This window comes from Rhinichthys klamathensis, unplaced genomic scaffold (genome assembly GCF_029890125.1).
Source record: "Rhinichthys klamathensis goyatoka isolate OS25496 unplaced genomic scaffold, OSU_Roscu_1.1 h1tg000244l_1, whole genome shotgun sequence".
Classification (NCBI taxonomy): domain Eukaryota; kingdom Metazoa; phylum Chordata; class Actinopteri; order Cypriniformes; family Leuciscidae; genus Rhinichthys; species Rhinichthys klamathensis.
Window position 1 is genome coordinate 1,701,086 of NW_026606766.1, and position 8,910 is coordinate 1,709,995.

At 39.5% G+C, this 8,910-nt stretch overlaps 1 long non-coding RNA gene across 1 annotated transcript; it reads left to right on the top strand.

Moving 5' to 3' along the window:
• Positions 1-639: 639 nt before the first annotated feature.
• Positions 640-7,941, top strand: LOC130100601 (uncharacterized). The gene is made up of 3 exons (XR_008808895.1): positions 640-709; positions 921-1,021; positions 7,826-7,941. It is a non-coding gene; the product is annotated as an uncharacterized LOC130100601 (long non-coding RNA).
• The last annotated feature ends 969 nt before the right edge of the window (positions 7,942-8,910 follow it).

Here is an 8,910-nt window from a genome sequence, read left to right on the forward strand (position 1 = left end):
AAAATTGACCATATCAGCGGCCGATACATCGTGCACCACTAGCTAGTACGTCCATGGTCAATATTTATTATTGTATCATTCTTTAATAATCATAAAGTAAGATTTATAAAATACTTTGTATTTTCTTCCACAGAATACCAGAAGTCAGTGCTTGGAAAGCTAGTTGAACTTCTAGATGAGATAAAAAGAGTCGGGAGGCACTATGAGCCCCTGAATTCTGCTGTCCATGTTGTTAGGCTAGAAACCTTAGAAGAGTTTGCTCAAGAAGAGGCACGTATGATTGAAGGGTATGATTTATACAGAAATTGGACTAACTATGTCAATTAGACTAGACCCTCAAGTCTCCAAAAAGTCTAAATGATCTATATTGTACAAAAATATGCTTCTCTCGTGCATCTGTTAACATATACAGCTTTATATAATGTGTAATTGAGGGACACACAGTGCTCGAATTTTCGTATAGGCGTATTTTCATGCCTTTGTATTAGAGGTATACTACTGTCCCATAATATTTTGCATGGACTCAACATGTATGGATGAGTCAACATGACCAGTTCCCATTTAAGCTCAATCTGGCAACAATCAGTATATTACCAATACCATGGGTTTAATGTATTGAGTGGCTTTTCATGTGTCATGTACAGGTGTCCCAGCTCTCAAAGGTGGGAGGGAGGAACAATAAAGACTGCGTCCATAAAGTGATGGACAGGTATTAAACAACTGTCACATGCTCTGCATAATTACATTCTATATTCTGTTACAATTTTTACTCATTGCCTGCTCTGTTTGCCCTAGTCTTAGCACATAGAAGAGCAAAAATGCGGAAAGAGATGATTCATTAGGAATAATGCAAGCATAAAGGAATATTTGTAGAATGTAGGCGTGGACCTCACCCTATGATTTTGTGCATGTATTCTCAGGCTTTTCACCAACAGCCTAATGGCATCTTTCAACATGAAGGGGCGGGGTAGCAGTGAGAAAAAAGCCTTCCAGGATACCATTTTTTACTCTGTGGTAAAAGGTAACTGCATTTTTCATTAGGGATGCATCGATCCGATACTGCCATTTTTGCCGGATCGGGTATCGGTCAGACGAGGCCGATCCAAATCCAATAATGTGCGTATACTATTCTGTGTTATTGTTAAGCCCCACAAAAGCACCATAAAGTTATATGGTGTACTTTATGTAACACATCTTATAAGTGTTCTGAAGCCATTATATAGTATATTGTGAGATATAAATTAAAATTTAAGTCATTAAATTCTAGATCACGTAAACCTTTTCCCTCCGCTGCGGCTGTCAGTCATTCTTCATTCAGCATCCAGACTGATCTCATGAAATGGTGTATGTATGACACGCCAATTCGTATTTCCATTTTTGGCGTGTATATCAACGCCTTTGACTTAACGTTATATTACTGTAATATGTATTGATATATGACCTACCCCAACCCCGTCCCTAAACCTACCCGTCACTGGGGTTAATACCATTTATGAGTCTTCTCCTACCATCCTAGGAAAAGAAATATCGCTCCACAGATGTAGATATAGATTTTGCTTCGTTTCGCTCGGACATTTAACGGCGTACACTAGGGCTGGGAATCGCTGCGTACTTCACGATACGATATGCGATACATTGTTCACGATACCTATAATATCTCGATATGGCGATACTGCGATAATCGACATATTATCAGTAATAACTCACAATATATCATGTTTTAAGAAATATAATTTTTTTTTTAATTAGGAAAATTAATCTCCATTTATTTTTTGGGATGAAACACAATAACAAAAACAACTTGTGTCTTATCAGTTGCAACAAAACAGTCACAGACACGATTTTAGTGTAACATTGCTGCAATCAGTAGTAATACAAATGTTTACGCCGGGGTGTGTCGGCTTCAAGCCAGCCATAGTTGCCAAGTCCGCTTAAAATACGCGACTTTGGGCTTTTTTTTTTTGTAAGTCGCGTTAAAAAAGCACGGGTTGCGGGTTGCGTTTTTTTGGGCTTATTAAAAAAATATGGTTGCTTGTTAGGAAAATCTGACAAGCAACTTTGTTTTCTTTACATCTATGGTCACGGTTGCCGTTTTCTCAATCTCCAATACATTGATTGACACTGTCTGCTCACAGCCATAGCCAATCAGTGCAATTGTATAAGTGCTGTGGCGTAATTCGTCAAAACATTCCGCCGAATCCGCCCCCTTATTGGAGAAAAATCCCGTTCAACGTGCAGGCAGCCGCGCGCGACGCTGTAATCCAATGATAGACGTTGGGGAGATGATGGACAGTGCAGGGGAGAAGAGGAATGACCTTCTTTTGTAAGATAAATTTGTAATTTTTACAATGTTTTTGTAATATATTAATTATCACAGGCTTTAATAAAAAATAAAAAAACTAGTCTATACTAACATAAGATACATATGGGTCAAATTTATTTTATTAAGATTTTGTTTATATATAATGTGTGTGTGTGTGTTACATATCCTCGTCTTTTCCTGATTGTCTTTTTGTCCTTTTCCATCTCTCCAAACCTTTTTTAAATCCTTTTTCTCCTAATCCGTTTATCCTTTTCTAATAAAGGAGTGGTTTCAGTTTAATATGTTGCAGGCTCATTTATTGGTAATAAAAAATAAATGATAATGCTGAAACTATATAATCTAATAATAATATTGGGCTTGTTTTGGGCTTGTTTTTGAAGCTACAGTTGCTTATTTGTCTCGAGAGTTGGCAACTGTGAAGCCAGCACCAACCACGGCTTTCTCACAGAGCTCCGGGTGATGCCGCGTGAGGTGTCTGTACATGTGGTCGTGTTTCCCGTTTTGCGGACTTTTTCAAAGCCAGACATCGTAAGTCTCCCGGAAGTTCCGGGAGTCTCCCGCATAATGATAGCGTCTCCCTGATGCCCGCAAATTAGTTCAAATCTCCCAGAATCTAGAGCGCGCATGCGAGACAGAACAGCCTACTGCGCGCATAACATACATAGCACAGCAGAGAGCGAGAGAGCGAGAGACTTTGCGTGTGTGCCTCATGAAAGCTAGTCAAATCCAGTCAACTCGGATAATGAATAGAGCGTTTTATAACGGCTTTTAAGATCGATACTTGGCAAGAGCGCATCGAGAATCGATCGCGGGAGTAAATATCGTAATATATCGCCATATCGATATTTTGGCGCACCCCTAGCGTACACATACACGCGGAATCACTTGGACATTTAATGGCGTAGACATACACGCAAAAGATTTCGGCGTGGACATACACGCGGATAGCTCAAAATGCGTATAGATAACACGCCACTTGACTTGAAAGTGGCGTGTATGTTTACGCAAAGTCATGATGTCATGTTGCAGCATCAAACAACGCGTCGCGTTCGGTTACGACAGTCAACAATGAAACTCATGTTACTATTATAATACTTGATCTGTAGATGAAGGTCTATGGTTTTGCATAAAACAACTTTATATGGCTGGACTTTATTGCTGTACTCTATAGGGCTGAGCGATTTTATCGATTCTGCGATATAAATCGATATTTTTTCTCCCAAGAAAGTATCGATTTTTAGGCCGCGAGTATCGATACATAAGTCCCATTCAAATCCCCCGTGTTAAACCCGTTCGCGTTGCATGAAGAGTGATTTGGTCAGCCAGCCGCTAGTGGCCAGCTGCGCGCGTGCATCGATATTGACGAAAATCCAGCTGTATTCAAACAACAACTTAGCTCTCCTTGTTGGCTAGGCTCCTTGCATGCTGGCTAGTAGCTTTTTTTAAAGCTGGGTCTCCGAAATTGACAGCGCTGTGTTGGACAGATTTGTGCAGCGGTGTTCCGTGAGTGAGAAAGTGCGCGAGGTACGGATGAGTGTGTGTGTGTGTGTGTGTGTGTGTGTGAGAGAGAGAGAGAGAGAGAGAGCGAGAGCGAGGTAGTGCTGCGTGAATGCGCTGCGGCGCTCTGCAATCAAATACGATTTTAAATAGGCTTAGTAAAAAAAAAAAAATGTAAAAAAAATCGTATTCGGTGGTGGAAAACGCCGGCTTTAGGCGCATGGTGAACGCGATGGAGCCCCGCTATCCTATTCCAACCCGCGAACACCTCATCAAGGTTTGCATTCCCAGGCTGTACACTCAGGCAAGAGCACACGTCAAAGCCTCCCTGGCCAGCGCGGAGAGAGTTTCCCTGACGTGCGACGGCTTGACCTCGCGCACAACTGAAGCACGTCACATGTTCAGTGTCAAGCTAAAAAAGCTGTCAAAGAAAAGGCAGTGCAAAGAAACTGTTCACAACAGGCCACTTGCTGCACCTTTTAACTCTCCATTGAAAAGTAAATAAAGTGCAGTATTGCAATTAACAAAGGCTTATAAGCTACAGTTTGCACTGTTGTCTTTCAATAAATAGAACTAATTTTCTCTACACATATTTGATTCATTTTGTCCAGCATTTGCAAGCTGTACTCTCTGCCCAGTCAGAGACATATATTGTGTAAATGATGTTTTCAGTTTTCAGTTCAATTAATTCAATCCAAGTAAATGGAAGACTCACAAGATGTCACCAAAATCACTCTGTCCCCTTTAAATCTTTCAGAAAATGATGTAAGTGTATCGAATTATATCGAATCGTATCGTTGGCTGAATATCGTGATATATATCGTATCGTCAGCCGAATATCGTGTATCGTATCGTATCGTGAGATTAGTGTATCGCTACAGCCCTAGTACTCTAGTGTTGTGCTCTAACAGACGCCCAGTAGAAAGTAACTGAAATGTAAAACTGCTAAAGGGAAAATGCTCAATAAACTATTGCATAGATAGATACTGTATAATACACTACGCATCAATATGTATTTTCTTTGGCTTTGTGCTTTGAACTTTTCAATGTGGACTCGGCGCGCTGTGACTCCGTATTGCTTCAAGCGCATCATTCTGCGCTCGAGATGCGCATAAGCGTTTTGTGCCGTACTGTATTGAGTAGGGGTGTAACGGTACATGTATTCGTATTGAACCGTTTCGGTACGAGGCTTCCGGTTCGGTACGCATACAAACCGAACGATTCCTTGGACCATTTTTCCTGCCGACAAAATCCGCGCTGGCGCGATCACCACAACGTTGCGCAACATCAAATGGGAGACGTAACGAAAGCGGAACGAAACGGCGCTACTCGTTATATTTATCAGTTTTATCAGTTCGGACCAGCAACATCTGTGCAGCGCGAGCCGATCTTGATCAAGCGACACTGTTTGTTACTACACAGCGCTGAGAGATCCAGGGAAGAAAACATTTGAATTCGCCACTGAAGTAATACTAATACAGGGCTCCAGACTGCAACCAAAATTTGAGTGTGTGCGACTGAATTTTACATCCAGTCGCACATGTGCGACCAGTAAATTTGTCCCTTTTTTCTTTTCTTTTTTTTTACACGTTAAACGTGGAAGGGGCTTATCAACGAATCCGGAATGTGTGGCAGGCCAATGAGTGTGAGAAGAATAGGGAATGGCCACTGTAAGTGGCTAATGTGTGGAGGGGGAGGGCCCTAGAGATAATCGAGCGCGCGTTTAAACGGAGACGGAGACAACCTGCTGTGCGTCTGAGCAATGAACAAGCGAACTATTGACTCGTTCTTCCAACCTGGGGCTAGTGTGCCGGTTAAATTCACTTGCTGGCTTCCCAAATAATACATTACAACAGCGATAAATAAAAAAAAATAACTGCGGGGAACACGAAGTTTGCCGACAGTGCAGGCACTTCACAGTTTAAACACAATAGTTTAACACAATCTTAGCCTCAAGCATAGAGTATGCGGTGACATGTTAATAAATCAAAAAGCAACGCCACTGCCGGTTGCTTTTAGAAGACAAGAGGTTGTAATGTTAAATCAGAGGGCAAAGGCATTGTAATTTCTGCATCTATTATCAAAGTATTTATTAGTAATACACTGGAAATTAGTAGAAATATTTGGTTAGTATGTTGATTTATGGTGTGTGCTCCTAAATTTTCTGGTTGTGCCCCTAAAATTTTCAGTTGGGGGCCACTGTGCTCCTAGTGAGAAAAGTTAGTCTGGAGCCCTGTAATAACATCGCTGCGAGATCTAGTGAGAAGCATTCAAATTTCTCCGTTATAAATCGTAGATCTCTATTAGATCAAACAGCGCTGACGTGGAAACCAGGAGAAACATTGTGCCGTGAATGAACTAACGTTAGTTATAGGCTTTAAGTCCACAGATCAACAACATTCACCATATATTCAATATACTAACACTAACTGTAACCATGGAAGTTTGGCTGGAATAGTGAAATGATTTCAAGTGCTTCACACATCTTTTCCCAGCACTTCAAAACTCAAATATTATCTAAATATTATATACATTAATATATATTTAAATGTTATTTTTAATGTGATGACCAAAACATTATTTGTTCATCCTTCAAAGATTATCCCCATTTATAAACCTGAAAGTTTCAAGATGTAGGAAAACTCAAACTTATTAAAAAATATTTTTTCTTTTAATAAATAGGAAATTTCTCTGGCATTTTTCTTTTTGCTGTACCGAAAACGTACCGAACTGTGACGCCACTGTATCGTTTTGAACCGAACCGTGAATTTTGTGAACCGTCACACCCCTAGTATTGAGCCTTTCATATCATAATACTTTTGCGCAATGAAAGATTATTAATAGCCTTTCTTGTTCTGTCCTATCATATGTTGCTGCCTCATTACACAGCTGTGCTATACATTTAAACATGTCTCAATTTTTTTGTAGACTAGGCTATATAAAAAATAATTTTTGTTATCTTGTTTTTCATGAATGTATTTTACAACAATACAAAGAGCAATGTGTAACGTTTTACCAGATTTTGTGTTACACCCATTGTCTCTTATTTGTCCCCACTAAATGTTTTTTTCACTGAATATTCAGATTTTATACAATATTGTGCACTTGTGATTTTTCTAGACTAAATTTTACTGCTGAATTATCCACTAATCTAGTTTATAAAAGCATTTTTGTTATAGATTATGATCATATATTTTTGGGATTTGTTGTTATTCTTCATAATGAAGTTGTCTGTATTAAGTAGATTGTGTTTAACACACAAAAGAGTAGGGTTGGGTTTTATCCGATACCAGTCGGTATTTTTTAAACGGTTCTTGAAACGGTACTTAAGAAAACGAAACCGCACACACTTTGTCAAAAAATAATACCCTTTTATTTACAGGGCCAAACTGGACACACTATTAACTTAAATCTTTAAACAATATAAATACAAGTAACATATGGTAATAATAAATAAACCAATATAAAATAAAAATTCACATTTACGTATTATCAAATAAAACAATATTGTATCAAACAATGTAATAATACTGGAGATTACAAGCAGGGTAATCTAATATCGACATGGCTACAGGTTCCCATGTTTTGTCTACAAGTTATTGCTTAGCTTCAACACTAGTCTGTTCCGGTCTCGACTCGGTCTGGGTCTCGATACCCTCTGGTCTTGGTCTCGGTTTAGGTGGTCTTGACTACAAGTCAATGATCAGTTCAACACAGAGTTATAGAAATTCTACTTGATTTAAAAATAAAAAAAAACTGCGCTTCGGCCGATACTCAGAATTTTTGTATCGGATCGGTTTTGAAAAAGCGGAATCGTTGCATCCCTATTTTTCAGGTTTATATATATATATATAATCTAATTTAGCCAACCAATTGTATTTATTTTGGGAAGGTATGCAAATCCATGTAATTGTCAATTGATTAAATGTAAATGCATTGTGTAGGAGCCTTAATGATGTAAGATGTGGTTTATTAATGCACCATCTAATATATTTTCTTTTGCAGCTGCAGTAATGAAGTGGAGTAAAACTGCCACAGAAGTTGAAATCAGGGCTGCTATGGCTGAGACGCTTAAACATGCTCCCGGGAGAGCTGGAGGTGGAGGTCACAAAGTGTGAACATTTGTTGTGTTTTGTGTTGACTCTTGGTGCTTTTGGAATGTGAAATCTGTGTTGGTTAATGTGTTGGGACTTGAGAATTGACAATTGTCAATAGGCATCGAGTAAACGTTGAAGATCGACCTGTTTTCAATGTTGAAAAGTTGGACAAATTTGATGTCTTTTTTTTATTTTAATTTTCAACCTTCAGTGGACAGTAATTAGACGTTGAAGATTTACGTCTATTCAACGTCTAATAGACGACTTTTTGCTAGCGGGGAACGCTCAGATTCATGCGAGTGTCTGAACCAAACGCTCAGATTCATGCGAGTGTCTGAACCAAACGCTCAGATTCATGCAGGGCTTAAAGTGTTAAGCCGGATCCGGCTTAAAAGAAAAAAATTGGGAACTTGTATGAGGTTTAATATTTTCGAGTCAATTGATTTCACCGACCAATCATATGAGAGGATCGCAGCTCAAAATAACGTTACAAGCCTATCGGAAGCAGAGCAGGGCGGGTCCTGGCAACACAGTGTGATTGAGATCCATACGTCACGTTAGCGTCATCAGTGAAAGCATGGAGCACAAGTTCATAAAGCCCGGGTGTAATTGTAACGTCCCCCCCACTTTCAGATTTGTTTGTTATGATGTTTAACCGCACGCCGTCATTGCCACGGAGGAGCAGGACCGAGCCTGTGTAAAATAGCTCACTGAAAGTTCTAATGAGCAGGGATAGCGGTTGCGATCATACTATAAAAAAAAATAGATTGCGACACAGTCGTGATGAGACCCCAGAAACAACAACAGGTGACTAATGTCATCATGGATGAAAAGAAAGGAAGGAGATGCGAGTTGGTTGATTCAGGAAATTAGCTCAGGTCAGGATAATGGGTAAATTCAGACTGTTAAATATTAAATGTAGAACATTCTGTGTAGCTTACTAAAAAAACATTCTGTGTAGGCCTACCATGAAAACGAGTCCCCTTCAAACTG